Source organism: Callospermophilus lateralis, unplaced genomic scaffold (genome assembly GCF_048772815.1).
Source record: "Callospermophilus lateralis isolate mCalLat2 unplaced genomic scaffold, mCalLat2.hap1 Scaffold_45, whole genome shotgun sequence".
In the NCBI taxonomy this organism is placed as follows: Eukaryota; Metazoa; Chordata; class Mammalia; order Rodentia; family Sciuridae; genus Callospermophilus; species Callospermophilus lateralis.
The window spans coordinates 2,353,479-2,374,229 of record NW_027514398.1 but is presented as its reverse complement, the minus strand read 5'-3'; the positions used below and the strand labels follow the sequence as shown (position 1 = coordinate 2,374,229).

The 20,751-nt window shown below is 33.7% G+C and overlaps 1 pseudogene; it reads left to right on the top strand.

Annotated features, from left to right (window-relative positions):
• The first annotated feature begins 58 nt into the window (after window positions 1-58).
• LOC143388909 (developmentally-regulated GTP-binding protein 1 pseudogene) lies at window positions 59-20,458 on the top strand (annotated as a pseudogene).
• The last annotated feature ends 293 nt before the right edge of the window (window positions 20,459-20,751 follow it).

The following is a 20,751-nucleotide window of genomic DNA, read 5'->3' as shown; positions in this document are numbered from 1 at the left end:
CGGCCTCTGATGCAGATCCACAGCAGGTAAATCAAAGAGGAGGACTGAGAAAACCTGCATGTCAGGGGGCACCGTGGAGTATCTTAAAACAGAGACATCGGTGATGGAAGACATTGTTGAACAAATCCAGTGGGTAAGCTGCACTATGTTCTCCTGTTGAAAAGCACTGCATGTCTCCAAAGAGCCCACACACAGCCAAGATAGCCATCTGCCATTACCTCCTGCAGAGCTACAATGGCCAACAGGTGTAGGTATTGTAATTCCAGCTGGGTCTGATAACTTAACCAATCGCCCACCACATGGCCTAGGGGGCGACTAGAAAACCAGGTGAAATTCAGGCATGCAGACTGTTGTACCCAGGAAAATTTGAAAAAAAAATGTTTATAGTTTGAAACTAGAAGGGTTTATAGTTTGAGAGTTTGAAACACTCAAACACAAGATATTCCTGGTATCTCCCACCCTTTTAGTCTAGCAGTTCACAGGACTAGCTGGGAAGGATTAGGAACTTGATGGGGGCGTGGGGGGAGTAAGGCAGTGAGTGAATGTGTGCTTCAGGACTGAGCCCAAGAAGTCTAGAAATACAGGAGCTAAAGGTGGTGGAGGAGGGAATGACTGGCTCCTGGCCGCATGAGCAGAACCCAGGAGAGACTCCAGGGGAACAGACTCCCCGCATGGATTGGAAGCATCCAGGCTCTGAGGTGTGCTGATCTGTGAAGTAAAAGATGATGTAAGTAGTGAAATCAGAGAGAAAAATCCAAGAAGTGAAAGATCAGTTCAATAAGAAGATAGAAATCCTGAGGAAAAAAACAATTGGAAATTCTCAAAATTAAGGAATCAGTAAATCAAATTCAAACTCAATGAACTCAAGTGGTCCAGCAGACTAGACTACTTAGAGGATAGAATTTCAGGCAACAAAGACAAAACATATAATCATGAAAATAAAGTTGATCATGGAGAAAAGATGTTAAGAGACCATGAACAGAACTTTCAAGAAATATATGGGATAACATGAAAAGACCAAAGGTAAGATTTGTTAGGATAGATGAAAGTTCAGAAATACAAACCAAAGAAATGCACAAATTTTTCAATGAAATAATAAAAAATTTCCCAAATCTTAATATTTAAATGGAAAATCAAATAGAGGAGACTTACAAGACTCCAAATATACAAAATTACAACAGACCTACACTGAGGCATATTATTATGAAAATGCCCAACATGCAGAATAAAGATAAAATTGTAAAGGATGCTAGAGAAAAATTACCAGACACATTTAAAAGGAAACAAATCCAGATCTGAGCTAATATTTCAACCCAGACCCTAAAAACTAGGAGGTCTTAGAATAATATGTACCAAGCTCTGAAAGAAAATGGATGCCAACTATGAATACCGTACCTGGAAAAATTAAGCTTCCGATTTGATGATGAAATAAAAACCTTCCACAATAAACAAAAGTTAATGAAACTCATAACTAGAAGCATGCACTATAAAACATACTTAATAAATATTTCTTGAAGAAAAAATTGAAAACCAGCAAAAGTGGGAACTACACTAGAAGAATAGCCAATCAAAAAAGAAACTAATTCAAATTAAAAAGCAGAAATAAATCCAAATAAAAGGTAATCAAAAATTCTCAATAATAACACGGAATGTAAGTGGCCTAAACTCATCAAGGAAAAGACATAGACTGGAGGATTGGATTAAAGAAAAAGACCCAACAATATGTTGTCTCCAAGAAACTCACCTGATAGGCAAAAATATCTACAGACTGAAGGTAAAAGGACAGGAAAAAAAATATCATTCACATGGATCATATAAACAAGCAGGGATTTCTATCCTCATATCAGATTAATTGGACTTTAAGCCAAAGTTAATCAGAAGTGACAAAGAAGACCATCACATACTGTTTAAGGGAACTTTACATCAACAAGACATAACAGTCATAAATATTTAGGTCCCTAAAAATGGAGCATCTATGTACATCAGACTAACACTTTTCAATTTTGAGAATCAAACAGACCACAACACAATAACAGTGGGTGAGTTTAATGTGTCTCTCTTATCACTGTATAGATCATGCAAACAAAAATTTAAAAAGTAGGGATAGAACAAAAAATACAATTAAAAGTTTATACTTAATGGAAATATGTAGAATAATTCATCAATAACTGAATATACTTTCTTCTCAGCAGCACATGGATCATTTTCTAAAATAGACCACATTAAGTAGGAACTCCCAATTATTGGTGATTTAAACCAACAAAAATTTGTTTCTCCCTCTCTCACATTCATTGCTATTTGGTTGGGGCTGTCTTCCCATTGTTCTGCCCCTTAGATCCAGGTTGATGGAGGAGACACCATCTGGAATGCTGGTTGTCCCCATAGCAGAGGGAAAGAGACTGGGGCACTTCACATAGAGCTCTTCAGGCTTTCAAATGGAAGTGTCACACATCATTTCTACTTATCTGCTACTAACCAAAGCAAAATACAAGTCCCACCTAACACAAAGGGAATTGGAAAGTGCAATTCTAACATCAAACATGAAAGAGAACTGGAATCATTTGGTGGTCCTCATTACAAAAAATGATGTCAGTTTGATCTTTATTACTTCCGTTTTGTAGATTAAAAACTTGATATTTGAGAAATCTGGTAACTTTTTCAGTATCACAGGACATTCATGAAGCAATGAACTGTGTTGCAAGACAGATTTTACAGTGTATCTTACAATAAATTTACATGGATAAAACTCAGTTGTCAAGGGAAAGTACAATGAAATTATTTTCACATGTGTTTTATTGTCTTCATTTCAAAAGGATTTTTTTTCCAGGAACCAGATAGTTTAACCTTGTATTGATATATCTCAAATAGTCTACCATCACATCTATAGGTCCTACTTATTGAATTGATTCAGTCTTTTTAAAGAAATGTAAGAATTTCCAGTGGAATAGGCTTTAAATTTGATATGTTTTTACTAGAGTTCTAAAAAAAAAACTATAAAACATGATATTGTTTGTCAAATATGACAGCTACTTTTATAAATCTACATAAACATATTTACATATACTATCTTTTAATGTGTATTTATATATAAAACTGTTGAGTTCTATTTTAGCATTATGATTTTATGAAAGCAATTATTTTCAATTATTTTAGCATATAAGATAGCAATGAAACAAATAGAATTTGATGAAATTGAACATGAATTATACTACCTATAGGTTAAATACAAATAACAGGAAATATCATAAATTAATCATCAATTTTTTATATCCTCTGATTATTTATGTGTTCAATCTATTTTCATTTTGCCAGACGAGAAATTATTATAATAAAAAAAAACACATATCCAGGCATTCAGAATAAATAATAATCTAACCAAATATGGGTTAAATTTTAAAAATGTTAAATGCTTTGCCATTTTATTGTGAATGCAAAAAGAGAGAGAGAAAACATGTACATAAAATGAAAATAATATAAATAAGAATGAACATAAGAAAAATCAAAAACTTTTTTTAAGAAGATAAAATCTACACAGGGAGATACAATTAACTTGCATGAATGAACTAGATAATACTATACTGATAAATGTGTGGAAGGAATTTCAAAAGTCAAGAAGAGGAGTTCAGAGAGTGAGGGGAGATGGATTGTGACAACCGTTTTTCTGTCTTGAGTCATAGTTGCCTGTATCATTTAGCACAAGTGGTTAAATCAGCACAGACTCTAAGTACAAAGAGTTTTATTACCTTCATTTTGGTAGAAATAGAAACTCTTTACATTTCTCATTTAAGTGGCTTAGTCATTGTAAAATCACTTAAAATGAAAAATCTAGAAGTAAATGTTAGAAAAGGTATAGTATATTTCAATATTAAAACTGCAAATGAAATATGTGATCAAAAACATGACTTTATGAACTGATTCTGAGAGTATAACCTGGTCCCCATGAACCTGAAAATCTGAGTGTGTGTAAATTCCCAAACAAAAGCTGAACATCTGACCCCTGCAATGATAACAACTGATAACTATGATTCAAGGCATCAATTATTGAAATGGAAATTTTATGTCATTAATTATGAGCACAAATTTTGAAGAGATAATGTATTATACATAGACAATTGAGGATAATTATCCATCTGCTAGATCATAAAATCCCATCAAGCTTAATCTATGAACACAGAGTATAATTTTGACTCAATGAAAGGTTATTATAACCAATCATTCTACTACTCAATTTTAGAATTTTTTTGTAGCACTTTATATAAGTGATCCAAATGGCATTAAAATTTCTAGTTACATGAAATTTGTTACCTTCAATGTACAACAAGAAAAATGTCTGAAACCAGAAATGGGATTTTTAAAAATACTCATAATCAGGAAATTCTATATTCCCACCAAGATAAGCATATATTGTTTCTTTTATTATTATAAGGAATTTCAAAAAAAAAAATTAAGTAATATGAAAAATTAATGTACTGACATAAAAAATCCTTCCCTGTAAAATTTGTTAACCCTTTTGTTTCTAGTAGTGTTCCCCATACTCTATCATAAATTAATTCAATCTTACAACTTCAAACTTAAGAAATCAATTTCACACCTAAAAGACCAAGTAGAAAACAATTCCTTATTTTTTTATCAGGAAACTAGAAGTTTCTTATAATTAATTTCAATCTTCAGAGGTTAATAGCCCTGGATTGCTTTTCTTTCTCTATGGTGTACTGATCCAGGATAGAATAGCACCTTTCTGTGTCAAAGCATGATGGAAAAAGGTCACAATCTCCAGTCAGTGGCATCCCAGTGTTTCTTAAATATTTGGCAATTACAGAATTTTTAGTCTCAACTACCCTTTACACTTCAGAAGATTTTCTTGACTAAGATCTCTCATTCTTTAGCTTTCATTTTGCTCAATATCTTTTGTACTTGTTTGTAATAGTATCAGCAAACATTGACAAAGCCTTTACAATGTGATAGCAGAGTAACAACTGAATTACATGTGCTATTTCTCCTAAGTAGCTATGATTCCATTTTGCAGATAAAGGGAATGACAATAGAGGTTTAACAAATTTTCCCTACTTACCACTGTATTGAGCTTACAATTAAATGTGCTTGTGTATATGAGTTCCCACCTTATATGATTCACAAATGATTGATTTTATTTGCATAAGGTATGATAACTTACATGTCATTAAGTATTTTTATTTGCTCAAAACATAACCAGAAAAAAGACCTACTTCATTCAATGTTATCTTATATAGTTAAAATTATTAGAACCCATGAATTAATTTTTTTGTCATAATAGAGGAATCTAATATTTCCATTAAATCTAATCCATATGAGAATTTCATCTCTCTCTCTCTCTCTCTCTCTCTCTCTCTCTCTTAATTTTTTATTTATTTTTTATTTTTTATTTTTTTGTAGCTGCCAACTTTGTTTTTTTTTTTTTTAAAGAACATTCCCTGGAGGAGGAGAATGGATTTCATCTTTGTGTCTAAAATAAATATTAGGAGACCCTAATAAGCAAAGAAGCTTTCATGGCAGTTAAAGCTCAGCATCAATTATCTAGAAATAAAATAATAATAAACTATTTTCACATTGTCATCTGCAGTACTAATTGTACTAAAAGAGGATCTGCTAGGCACATTTGTGCACATCTGACATCCCAGCAACTTGGGAGGCTGAGCAGAAGCTGGCAAGTTATAGGCCACAGTGAGCAATTTAGTGAGGCCCTAAGCGACTTATTGAGCACCCGTGTCAAAAATTTAAAAATAAAATAAAAAGGGCTGGAGAGGGAGCTCAATGTAAAATGTCTCTGGATTCAAGCACCAGTACCAAACAATAAAAAAATAAAAAGTATCCACTGCGGGGGGGGGTGGGGGGTGGGGGGGTGGGCAGAGCAAATTGAATCCTAACTTACCAATTTTGTAAGAAATAATTTTTCTGTGCAGTATGGAGAATTCTTGGAAAACTTAGAATGGAACCACCATTTGACCCAGTTATCCCACTCCTCTGTCTATACCTAAAGGACTTAAAAACAGCATTCTACAGGGACACAGTCACATTAATATTCATAGCAGCACAATTCACAATAGCTAAACTGTGGAACCAACCTAGATGCCCTTCAGTAGATGAATGGATAAAGAAAATGTGGTATATATAGTCAATGGAATATTATTCAGCATTAAAAAAGAATAAAATTATGGCATATGCAGGTGAATGAATGGAGTTGGAGGATATAATGCTAAGTGAATTTAGCCAATTCCCAAAAACCAAATGCTGAAAGATTTCTTTGATTTAAGGATGCTGATCCATAATATAATGTGTGTGTCGGGGTGGGGGATTAAATGAACTCTATATAAGGCAAAGGTGGAAAGGGGAGGAAGGGGAAGGGAAGGGGAATAGGGATAGGAAAGACAGTGGAATGAGATGGTCATCATTACCCTGAGTACATGTACGAGGACATGAAGGATGTGACTTTACTTTGTATACAACCAGAGATATAAAAAAAGTGTACTCTATATGTATAATATGAATTGTAATGCATTCTGCTATATATAACAAATTAAAATTAAAAATAATAATTTTTCTGTTATAAAATAGATATAAACATGAAAAACACCCATTATGAAGGAAATAGAGAGGAAAAAAATAGTGACATTTGAAGAGTGCACATTTTTTAAGAGTTACGTTTATCTTATTCAAGCATTTGTGTTGCAAGGAATCAGAGTTTACTCAGCTAACAAAAAGGGATGCTTTTTTGAGTACTTGGCAAACAATCTTATACATATGAAGTAAGGTAAGGAATTATGAGACGTGGTTCTGGGAGTTGAAAAACAGAAACTAGGTCAGTGATTTGCTAACAAACATGCTTTGTAGCATTTTCTATAAATATTCCTGCCATAGCAGCCTTTAACTATCATCTCAATCATGGAGTTGGGACTGGAAACCCAGAAGCACACCATTACATTATATACCAGAAGTTCACCAATACATACAGTATTTCTACAATTTAGATACAATACACATGAATGATCTAAAGAACAGATAATAGTATAAAAGAGTAAAATAATTGGGAACTATGAGTTTGTAGTATATATTTGTTTCAATACATTGTATTTATGTACTTTAGTTTTTAGTAATGTGTGGTTTGATAGCCAACTTATTAAATACCCGAACATTTAATAATCAGCTCTTTTGAGTCAGTTCAAATGAGCTCTACTATACCACTAAACTAGGGTCCTTCTATTTCTTACTCCCTCCTCTTCTCTCTCCTCTTTCTCCATCTCTTTAGCATTACATTCCCCCTTCTTTTTCTCTCTCTCCTCCCACACCTTCCTTACCTACTGATGGCTGGTCTATTCTGCTTACCCACAATTTCTACTTCCCGTAATTAGTTTGCCATGGCTTTAAATTCAGATCAAATGCTACATTAAGTTTCAACTTTAGAGTTCATAAGGCACAAAATACAGCGTAACCTAATGTTTTCTCCTAAAATTCCAAAGGAAAAATACAATTTATTCTTCACTCTGCAATAGATACTTGTATTCTAGATTGATCATTCCTGTTCATAAGTGGGAGTATCATATAAATAAATAATGACCTGTCCTTTAATAAAGTTTTTCCCTTGGGGGGAAACTTGTACTGAAGTAAGACATGACTGTGGTAAAAGTTACAAATATATCTGGACCTACCTTTGTTTTCCTGAGAAAAGTACAAATTTTCATGCAATAAAGCTAAGTAGATGACCACTCTCATTAAAAAAGTAAAAATTATTTATTTGAAATAAATAATTAATAATTTAACTAAAAGAGAACCACTGAAATATTTTTATTTCCATGACACATGTTCAAAAGAAAAAGGTTAATTATTTGTTTTAAAATTGTTTTTACACAGTAGATAACACAAAGAAATTGTTAATAACTATCTGCTTGTTACAAGAGAAAACTATTGCTGGTCAAATTGTAAATGTTTGTGTATCCTATAGTTGAATCATTATATCCTATTCACAGACCAGTGTTGAAGTATGAACTATGCATGTGAATAATAAAAAATATGTTGGCGATGGTATTTTTTAGCCCAAGTACCACTGACATGAATTACTCCATGATTGAGGGTCAGTAAAGACAATTGTTTCACATTTCAGCCTAAAATATCAACTAAAGGCAATGAATTTCACTTGGTCATAGTCTGATTCTTTAAGGCCAGACTGATCATGAAAAATCCAAGTGGTTTTGAATATGAATTCACCACAGTAATATGACAGCAATTTCCTACAGAAGCATGTGGTCTTATGATTTTTTGATTATATAGTACTCTAGCAGATTTTAACTTTTTCAGCATAGAATGAAGAAAAACAATGAAGATGACCAAGATAATGAATTTTAAGTTATTTTTCTTATCTAATTGTGTGTTCAGTTTAACATAACAAATTTGCTATTCTTTAAGTTTAGTATCTCTTCTAATTCGCAGGCTCTCTTCATTAGAATCACAGGGTGGTAGGCAGATGGGAGGAGGGCCTGATATGCATCCTGGGCTACCTTTGAAGGCCTACTTACTGAATCAGAATATTTATGGTTCCTTCTACCTCCCTCTCATTCTCACTGCCTGGGGAAGTGAATGTGATCTAAGCATGAATCACAGAAAGAAATAGTTTCTCCTCCCCAACCCTTCCACCTACCATCTAGTTCATGGTGTGCTCCTGAACCCAGGTTTCGTTGAGAGTTTTTCTTTTCCAGAATGACTAGAAATAGAAATACTTATGCCCTTCAGTGGAAATTCAAGACTGTGACCTTAGGCTCTGGACTCATCACGACAATTATACCAGAACACAGTATACAACCGAATACATTCAGGTTACTCAGACTCACATTACCTTGAGATTTGGTCAGCGACCTCAATTCCAGATTGAGTTACCTAGAAAGCCAGGCCAAATGTATTGGGTCTTTCCCAAAGATTGTGCTACTTGTCCATTGGCATTTTGTAAGACCTTTCTGGAAGATCTCCATCACTGTGTACAAATGAAAACGAACCACAGTGGTTCTATAGGCACAGTGTTGTATTAATCCATTTAAAATCAAAGTTCTTTCTCAGTTTAACAAATGCAACAGTCTGATGAGATTCATCTTAGACTCAACCACATGCAATTTACATAATCAAAAAGACAGAAAATGGGGATTTTTTCATTTTCCCCATGAATAATAGACAGTACTTCCTTTACAATTCTGAAATTGCAGAGACATTTTTAAAGTGATTTTTTTTCCTAAATAAAAGTCTACTTCAAAGGCAATTTACACCTCCACTTCTTGAGAAAACTTTGTGTAACTTAGAAAGGAGAGTTTTTACTGATTGCATTCCTCATTTAAAAAAAGAAACAAAGGTTAGTTACCATTTAAGAGCATGCACATATATCTACTATTTATAGAATTAAAGCATATATTCTTTATATATATATATATATATATATATATATATATATATATATATATATATATACTATTCATTTTTCTTATTTGCTTGTTTGACCAGCATTTTTATGTAATTAAATGTTATTACTGAACTTTATTCTAACAATTACATAATTTGTTTTCATCATTCATTGTAGAAGTATTTAATGGATGTTCACTATAATGGCTCATGATACCCACTGCCTTCAGGGGAAATAATAAGAAAGGCATGACCTAATCTTCAAAGAGCAAGCAGTTGATATATGTGTTCTTTGGGTAAGCTTTGATTTATAGAAAAAATTGTAGGGGTGGCCCTTTAAGCCAATATTCAAAAAAACTATTTATAAATTTAATACAAAATTAGTGTTTTAGCTTTTAAATCATCCAACAAATACTTTCTTATCATTTATAGACCTAGTAAAAATGTTACAACTTCCAATATAAAATTAGAACTAAAAAGATCACTCACTAAATTAAAACTTTATATTGGGAACTCAAAACAAATCAGTTAGTGTCTCTATTGTGCAAATTTTTATTAAGCATTAATTATACTTAAAATATAAAATAAAATATACAGATTATACCTACAAATAATAAAAAATAACATTATTTCTAAGGATATGATTTAATTTACAATTTCCATATTTGTTATAAATATTGATTTCAAATATATGTAACACCATGTGAATAACTCTCATCCAAATTCATCAAAATTAGACTGTTTTCTGTTAGTGTGTAGATTTCATACAAATCATTAAAAATTCTCGACACATCACAGGATTTATATTTTGTCTGACTCAATAGGAACAAGCAGAATCTAATGTTTGTTGGATAAATAAACCAAAAAACTGAAAAACATTACAAATGATCTTCATGTCCTAAGGTAATATTTATATATATATATATATATATATATATATATATATATATATATATATAATTATATATATATATATATATATATATATATTTATAAAATATATAATATTTTTTGAGTCTTTATTCAAAAGTCTGAACTCCCACTAAAACTTTTGCTGCTGCCCTTGACTTCTTCATTTGCATTTCTTTGGTTCTTTTTAACATTTGTGATTCTTACGTCTATAAAGATCCAGTATTGTACTTTTATAGAGTCCTTCATGTCATTTTTTTAATAATCTTTTGATTCTCTTTTCTTATTTGAGCATTTATACTTTTTTCCTTTTTTAAATTTTTCCCCCACATTTTCCCTGCTTGGTGGGATCACAACTTATATAGCTATTAAAATGATACCATGCTAAATTATTTTACTTCACATGACTTGGTTCTATAACATTTTTCATGCTCATACCAGACAAGCAAGAAAATAGACAATATCAGTAAAGGAAAATGTACTGTGATAAAGGAAGTTTGTCTTCTCCACAGAATATATATTAGGAGCAGCTGCTCACCCTGACTTAATGGGGAAATATAGTGAGCTTAGTTTTATCTTAAGAGCAGGTATCATGTAGTCAGTAAACCAACAGAACTACAATTCAAAAGTGAAAGCAGGGCTGTAGATAGTGGGAGCCAGCTGACTAGGGAATTAGAAAGACTTTCCTGGAAGGATTGAAGTACCCTCTGGGGTAGGATACTGTGAATTTGAAGTGGCCTAGATAAATCCAAATGTCTCCAGCAGTATTTACCTTCCCTCGTATTTCTATGGAGGTTGTGACCGGCTGAATTCATCCTTGTGAAACATTATGCTATTCCATTACAGTGACAGAACAGCCAGGTAACAGGTGAGATGATGCTGTCAGGTACTGATGCATGAAATTAAGCTGATGAGGGAAAACAAAGAATATAGGATGTAACTATTGGGGGAAAACAAATCAAGGTTTTCTCATGGTTTTCATGAGATCAAAGAAAATTGTATGATAGAAGAGAGAAGCAAACAGTAGGATAGGAGTTCGCTGCTAGAAACAAAGGTGTCTGAATTTCCTATAACAGGAATGAACTTCTGTGATGCCCGGTTTTGACATTGATATATAGCTCTGGCAAAAGTAGATGACTAACATGGGTGCATGTGGTTATTAGAGTAAGCCACATCAAATAACTGAGGGGCTAAATTTGCCCAATATTGTTATGCTAGATTTCAGTCAACCCAAATGATCATCAGCTAGAAGCTCTTAATGGGTTTCCTATATTGTATTGATGTACAGATTTAATATCCCCAATATGAAAATGCAAAGCCAAAATGCTCCAAAATATGATTGCTGACATGACTCCATAAGTTAAAAATTCTCCACCAATAGATTTTATTTCATGCACAAAATTATTAAATACATTGTACAAAATTACCTTCTGGGTAGTCATAAAAGTTGACTGTGAAGCATGAATGACTTGTTTTTAGACTGTGTCCCATTCCCAAAATATTTTATTGTATTCACACAAAATTCCTTTAAAAATAAGTGCTGGGTAAAAATGTAGTAACATTTTTAACATTCCAAATTTATCCAATTTTTGAGTAGTAATTTTTTAGGACTCCTTCTTCATACATTGGGTTATAAAGTGTTAAATAATATTTGATAATACATTGGTAACTAAATACATCATTTTAATTTATACTTCTTTATTCATTAATAACATTTCCCATATCAAGTAGTTTGCTTGTTCAGGTTTTATACCTATTTGGTTTTTGAGGCTTAGTTTGTGGGGGTGTGGGTGAGGGAGGCATGCACAAAATACCATCAGTACTTATTAATAATGCTTTACATATATTTTTGAAGTTGATTGGCTCTTACATTTTTATGATTTTAGCCTATAGTTTTGATGGCACATGCACATAAGAGTACATATACATATATGCATATATGTTTTTAATCTGGTGTTAAGACACTTTCAGATCTCCTTTTTCTGAACTATTTATTACATGATCACATGTACTACATTTTACTTCAATTCATTATAATGATTTTAATTAAAATGTTAAAATGTACAAATATTATTTCTAATAAATGGTGGTTTTTATAGATTTTATTATGCTGCTTTTAAAAAAATATGACTAAAATCTCTGATTAATTCTGTATTGTGCTGATGCTCTTTGAGTAAATATCATTCTAGAAAAAAATATTAGGATCACTTTCCTTAAGTGAAAAAGATATGTATGTGTTAAATACTCACATATTATTCTTATTTGAAATGGAATTAATTAATGGGGATTCAAGAGTATATGAGAATGGGATCTATGGTCTTTTTTTCTATTCTTGTTTTCCAGGAAGTCAATTGTTACAATAAGAAAAAGTAATCTTGAAGTTGTTTTCTGAATTGTTAGTAGAATCATCAACCCAATTTTTGCAGTGGCATTTACTTGATATTTTTTTCAATATTTTAATATTACCCAGATCTAAAAAACAACACCATACCTGAGTTGTTATATTTTTATTTTATTTTTTTTTGGTTTAAAGTTGAAGACTTCCAGGGTGCTAAAACGATTCTTTACTTTTATGGAAGCACTCAATGAACAGGAAAATAGGTTCTTGGCAAAGTATATAAATCCTGTTTATTGTTAATATCTTTTTCTAAATAAAAATTTTAAGAAAGTAGTTATATAATCTCTAAAAACAATAAAAATGTATAGTCTAATAACTATGAACTAGCCTTTTTTTAAGTGGTTACTTATTTATTGTTTTTATTTTTGCAATTCTGAGGATCAAATCCTGGGCTTCTCACATGCTACACAAGCCTATACTACTAAGCTACACCCAACCCCTCAATTTACATTGTTAAAATGAAGTTAATCACATAGTTATTCAATTTTCATGAACAATCATTATGAAAGAAATAACTATTTTCTGCTCATATTTCAGTCAGCCTAGTTCACAAAAAAGAGACTAAACTTTCTAATACTTAGCATTTTATTTATAAGTAATTTGCTTAAAATAATTTTTGCATATTTTACTTAATCTAAAATATTTGATTCTTAGTAAAATAAGACTAAAAGTTTAAAAGTCTGAGTGTTACTGAAATAATCATGAAATTAATTGTTTCATATTAGTTAAATGAATTTCTATTACTAGGATTGTATGTTCTCTTCAAGGGCATGCTTAGGAATGATGTTATTTTTAGGACCAGTATATAGTTTAGATGAGGAAGATCATTTACTGGTTGACCTACAAATGAAGCATCAGTGCACAGACCAGTCCCATAGTTTATTCTGATTTATTCTATCCTAATCTACTCTATTTACTCTATTGTAATTTTCTTCCCAAAAGTATTTTTCTTCAAAATTGTGGATAACTTTAATGCTTCATTTTTATTAGAAAAAAAATCCCTTACTTTTTTTTAAGAACTGTGTATCTCAAATGTAACTTTCCTCTGATGTCTTCTAGGCAGGCTAAGTCTTATCATCTTTCATAACTCTTCTTATAATTGTCCCTCTGTTTCAGTGAAAGTTTACAAGACCCTTCTTAATCCTTCACTCTAGGACAGAATTTTATTTATTTTTATTATGCCAATAATATTGTGAAGAAAAAATAAAATTCTGTCAAATGAATGCATAGGTATGTGTATACACTTTTTCTTACCTTTCTTCCTCTTCCATCTATCATTTTTAATATAAAATTTATTTCAATAGCATAAATGTTTTTACATCTTTATAGAAATAATATACTTTATAAAATTATCTTCATGATTATCTTATATATTGACTTTCATACACTCCATTTCAAGACCTTATGTACTCCCCTCAAACCCTCATCACCATATCCCCATACTCATTTTCATAAAAAGTCTCTATTTTACTTAAGAGAAAGAAGAAGAAGAAAAGCAACAGAAGAATTCCTGCCATTTCTGAGCAAAACAATTTAAGAATCCTCTTTTATTTCAAAATATATGCTCATTCCAGGCTCCTGAGTAAGACCAACACCTTCACACATCCCAGAGATCCTATCCTTTGGACCTACTTGAGGATATAATTATAACAGTTCACTCCTCTCCAGAAACATCAGATTCTCTCTTTTTGGATTATTCTCATCATCATATGCACTGTTTAATTTTCTCCATCTTAAAAATATCCTTCTTTGGCCAGGTACTGTGTAATTACAGGCACATCTATAATCCCAGTGGCTCAGGAGGTTGAGACTGGAGGATTAAGAAGATATACAGTCAATCAACAAATATATGAAAAAGTATTCAATATCTCTAGCAATTAGAGAAATGCAAATCAAAACTACTCTAAGATTTCATTGCACTCCAGTTAGAATGGCAGTTGTTAAGAATATAAACAACAATAAGTGTTGGTGAGGATGTGGGGGAAAAAGACACACTCATACATTGCTAGTGAGACTGCAAATTGGTACAGCCAATATGGAAAGCACTATGTAGATTCCTTGGAAAACTTAGAATGCAACCAACATTTGACCCAGCTATCCCACTCCTTGGTCTATACCCAAAGGACGTAAAAACAGCATTCTACAGGGACACAGTCACATCAATGTTTATAGCAGCACAATAACTAAACTGTGAAATCAACCTAGATGTCCTTCAGTAAGAATGGATTTAAAAAAGTGGTATATATTGACAATGGAATATTTTTTTTTTTTTTAGAATTTTTTTTTTTTTAATATTTATTTTTCAGTTTTTGGCAGACACAACATCTTTGTTTTGTATGTGGTGCTGAGGATCGAACCCGGGCCACACGCATGCCAGGCGAGCGCGCTACCGCTTGAGCCACATCCCCAGCCCGACAATGGAATATTATTCAGCATTAAAAGAGAATAAAATTATGGCATTTGCAGGTAAATGGATGGAGTTGGAAAATACAATGCTAAGTGAAGTTAGCAAATCCAAAAAAAAGAAATGCCGACTGTTTTCTCTGATTTAAGGATGCTGATTCATAATGTGATTGGGGTGGGCATGGAAAGATTAGATGAAATCTAGATAGGGCAAAGGGGAAGGAGGGGAAGAGAGAGGTTATGGGGGTAGGAAATATGGTGGAATGAGATGGACATCATTACCCTAAGTATCTGTATGAAGACATGAAGGATGTGACTCTACTTTGTGTACAATAAGAGATATGAAAAATTGTGCTATATATGTGTAATATGAATTGTAATGCATGTGCTGTCATATATAACAAGTTAAAATTTAAAAGAATTTTAAAAAAGAGTTCAGAGTCATCTTTAGCAGCAGAGAGCAGCAAAGCTACTCAATGAGACCCTCTCTATAAATAAAATACAAAATAGCGGGGCGGGAGATGATGTGGCTCAGTGGTTCAGTGCCAAAGAATTAAATCCATTGTACCTAAACAAAAAATATATCCTTTGACCCAGTTTAATTTACATTATCCTATTGTTTTATTCTTTTCATAGGCAAAATGTTTCTCTCAAAAGGCAGCTATATTCCCTGTATCCAAACTTTATGTTGGTACGTACAATTCTAACATGGCCCCAAGTTTCCCTGGCCCTCTGGTGTATACAACTTCCATAATCCCTAGAACTACAAATGGGATGGATTTGTTTCTATATTAATTAGGTTGTTATATGGCATAATTAATGTTAAAATAGGTAGACAGTTCAGGTAAGCCAGAACACTTACATGAATCTTTTTGTTTGTTTGTTTTTGGTACAAGAGATTGAACCCAGGGGCACTTAACCACTGAGCCACATCCCCACATCCCCAGGCTTCTTTATTTTTTATTTTGAGAAAAATCTCTAAATTTCTTAGGGACTTGCTAAATTGTTGAGGCTAGCTTTGAACTTGCAATCCTCCTGCCTCAGCCTCCTGAGCTGCTGGGATTATAGGCATGCACCACTACTCCAAACAAAAAGGAGATTCTTATCTTAATCTGTGGCTTTAAAGAAGGACAAGTCACATGGAAAGGAATGCAGGTAGCCTCAAGGAGTTAATCGAAGTTGTTAGCTGATAGCCAGCAAGGAAACAGGGACTTCAGCCTGAAACCATATGGAGTGAATCTTGCCACAACCCTGTGAGTTTAATAGAAGCTGCAGATTAAAACATGTGCTGGCTGATAGTCATGCCATGCCAGATATTTTATCTAGAGTACCATGAACTAATAAATAGATGTTGCTTTAATTCACTAAGTTTATGGTGATTTATTCCACAATAATAGAAAACCAATACCCTTCCCATTTTCCTTTGGACCATCCCAAATTATATTTAGAATCACCATTCCAACAAAAGATTATCAATTATCTTTCTATTGATCAATTCAATGCACAATATTTAATACTATCTTTCTAGAACATCAGCAACATTTCTTCAAATTGACCCCTTCCTCCTTTTCACTGAGATGGAAATACCATCCCATGGGATACCATCCACACAGCTCTCCTCTTACCTCATCTGGTCTCATTCTGGCTCCCTCACACTTTTCTAACTTTGTTTCTGAAACACCATTCCCTCTAGTCTTTCTTTGTCCTTGTTCTATTCTCTTGTACCCCAATAAGTGGTTAATTATCTGTTGGTATGCTCCTTAGTAAATTACCTAAGAGGGTTGTGCTGACCTCATAACAGGGGTGGTTTGTTGATAACGGAAGGTCCTGGCAACCTGATCACAAGAGAGAGAGCAACGTGATCTAGAACCAGCAGTTCCCTTAAGAGATTATAATTAACTGTGACTCAGGGAGGTTCTGACATACCAGGCCCCATTTTCCAGAAGTTTTTCTGCTTGGATAATGTTCCATTGGTTATAAGTACTACCTCCCCCAAGAGATTATAATTCTTTATGGGTTGGGGAAGGTTGGATATCCTAGTTCCCACTCTTTAGATGTTTGCTTGCCTGATAAAGCTCCCTCTGGTCTGTTTTGTGACTCATGGATTTTTCTTTCTTTCTTTTTTTTTAAGAGAGAGAGAGAGAGAGAGAGAGAGAGAGAGAGAATTTTTTAATATTTATTTTTTAGTTTTCGGCGGACACAACATCTTTGTTTGTATGTGGTGCTGAGGATCGAACCTGGGCCGCACGCATGCCAGGCGAACGCGCTACCGCTTGAGCCACATCCCCAGCCCCTCATGGATTTTTCTTAATGCATATGTCTATTATGTCTTCCCTGAAAGTTAGTGCCCTTTCTTGTCCTTCCCTCTACCAACTGTTCATAGTTGACTAACCTACCTAACAAGAAAGGCTGAGATTCAAAGAGCTTTCTAAAGACTTCCTAAGACTAGGCAAAGGGAAAGGATATGTGGCTGTTGACCAAAACCATTTCCTTTTTCCCCACATTTCCCAAAAACCTCTTTGCTTCTCTATTCTCTTTTTGCTTTCTCAGAGAAGAGATGTCATGGGTGTTGCACAGAAGGCTCTGGAGAGCAGGTGATATACATCTATTCCTGACTCCATCTTCGGCAGTAGCATGTTGGTAGCTCAAAATAGGCCATTAGGGGAACTTTCACATCTTGAAACTAGGAACACGCTAAAAATCACTGTCCTTTGTGTGTGGAGAGCCAGCAGTCTGTGTTGCAAAGCATTTACAGAACACTCAACCCTACAAAATTCAACCTTCCAAATGCTTTCAATACTCAGCCAACCTCCAGTGTTATTCTTTGCTCCAAAAGAATATTTTAATTTTTCTTCTTTTACCAGTCACTCTTTTATAGACTATTATCAGATCTAGTGGCATAGCATATATTGCTTCTAATTCCATAATAGTTTTCATCTCTTAATTTTGCCATTTTACTATTTTTTTTTCTTGGATTTCAATATGCATATTGAAAGGTATATTGCTTATCATGCTTCCATGCCCTTCTTATCCTGAAGTCCCTGCTGTGATTTCTGTTTGTGTATTAGAATCCTCTTTCAAATATTTGGTCAAAGGGATGGGACAGTTGAAAGAAGAATGTACATGTATAATATATATCATATGTAAATAATTTTCTTTTCTATTAAAATCACAAATAATGAAACAGATCCCCTTTGAAATTAAAAGCAACTTCCTGATAACTGCTTTCATTACCTCACACTGGGGACAGACACGAGAAAATTAAGGATGATGTATTCTCTCACACAGCCTAGCTAAATCTACTTTCATTATTTCCTACCTTTTGTTCCACTGTGCCTCCTCTTCTCTTATAAAAGGTTTATGTGTCCCTGAGCCCCTGAAGATGCCAATTTGACACACACCAAAAAGCTATTTTCTATATTCCTCAAACCTGGCTGTGAATGAACCTATTTTCTTGCCAACCTGACTTCCGCATCTTTATGGAATGTTACAGGTGGGAAAGCCGAATGCCCCTGGTGTCCTTAAAATATAGCATGCCCATGGCGAATGATGATGATGATTAACTTAGTCAAAGGTTTACAATATGTCAGGCATTGCTTATATCACTTTACATTAAAAGTTTAATTCTCATGATGAAATAGTTATTATCATTAATTTATTTTATTTTAAATAAACTGATACAGAGAGATGCTAAAGAATTTGTTCAGGATGGACCCTTGATACTTAACCTGTAACAGTAGAATTGAGAACTCTTTCTTGTTTATTTGGAATGTTTTTAAGACATCTTAGTAGCAGACAAGACTATCACTTATTCTTTAATATTTCAATTAGAAAAAAATATTACTTATATTCAGTTTCATGGCAAAAAAGACATAAATTGTGTTTCTTAGGTTGTCTAGTTAATGAGGTGATAAAAATGTTTACTATTCAATATATGCTAAATATTACTCTTGCTCCTCATTGAGTTATTTATTAAAGGAAATTAGTAATGTAAACACACTTAAAATTAGTCTTTTCAAGTGTGTTACCTATAAGGTGTTTGATATCAAAGTATTCTTGTTAAACCTAATCTCACTCCATACAAAGATGGAAGGGTTACTTCACATTTTATTATTTATTAAACTCATCCTGTATTTTTTTTCTCATTCAATTTTGGAACCATCTGAGGCATGGGGCTAATTATTAAAGACCAAAAGTACTTGATCCTGGCCACCCCGACCCATCCCCACGCCACCTTGCCAGACTTGCCACCAAGAGCCGCACCTTAGTAAAAAACACAGAGATCAAAACTGAAATGGAGCATTCTCAACAAGGCAAAAGCATACTACCTAGGGATGCTCAAGACTTGCCTTGCTAAGCTTTGTAGAGATCTCATTACTCCAAAAGGTGGTGGTGGTGGTAGTCCAGGAGAAGGTTGTGACGTGGCCAAGACTGGTGATGCTGGAAATTTGGGGGGTTTGTGGGTTTTCCATCTGTGGGGAAGTCAACACTATTGAGTAACCTAGCTGGGGTATATTCTGAAGTGGCAACCTATGAGTTCACTACTCTGACTACTGTACCTTATGTCATCAGATACAAAGGTGCCAAAATACAGCTTCTGTAACTCCCAGGTATCACTGAAGGTGCCAGGGAGGGGAAAGATAGAAGCCATCAGGACACTGCAATGGCCTGAACATGCAATTTGATCTTGATTGTTCTGGATGTCTTGAAACCCTTAGGACATAAAAAAGTAATTGAAGAATGAAGAATTGGAAGGCTTTAGTATTCACTTGAATAATAAAACTCCCAACATTGGCTTTAAAAAGAATGACAAAGGAGACATTAATCTCACAGCTACATTCCCTAAGAGTGAGCTGGGTGCTGAAACTGTGAAGAGCATACTGGGACTTTGCGTAGTGATGCCACAGCTAATGGCCTCATTGATGTGATGGAATGAAACTGTGTTTTTATATCCCCTGTATTTATGTATTAAATAAGATTGATCAGCTTTCCATTGAAGGGTTGGGTAGCATCTATTAAGTGCCTCAGCGGGTAGCCATCTCTGCCCATCACTGCCGGAATTTTGGTGATGTGTTAGAAAAACAGCCGGGACTATTTGAAACTAGTGAGAATTTACACCAAACCCAAAGGCCAGTTACCAGATTATACATGTCCAGTAGTACTGCCTTACTCCAGGACCACTTGAAGGCTTTCTGCATGAAGAGTCACAAAAATCTTATCAAAGAATTTGAATATGCTGTGGTCTGAGGTCTCTCTGTGAAATACAATCTACAGAAAGTGGATAAAGACCATACATTGGAGGGCAAGGATGTCATTCCGATTGTGAGGAAATGAAACTTTTTCCTTCTCATCTGCAGGGGCCAACCACAGCAGCTTTCTCCATGAGTGAGCACCCTACTTTGCCCCTTCTGTCTTTAGGTAGCCACTGGATCAGAATACAGGGGTGGGAGATGGAGACCCCCAAACTGCAACTTCAGTTGCCTTACTTTGGTGTCACATTCTATGTTGAAATGTCTAAAAGATCTGGTGGGCTTATTGGCTTTGTGCAAAGAGAAAAAAGAGAAAGAGTAGTAATTTCTAATATTTAGATAAGGATAAGATCTGTTTTTTCTTATTGAGGCAAGAAA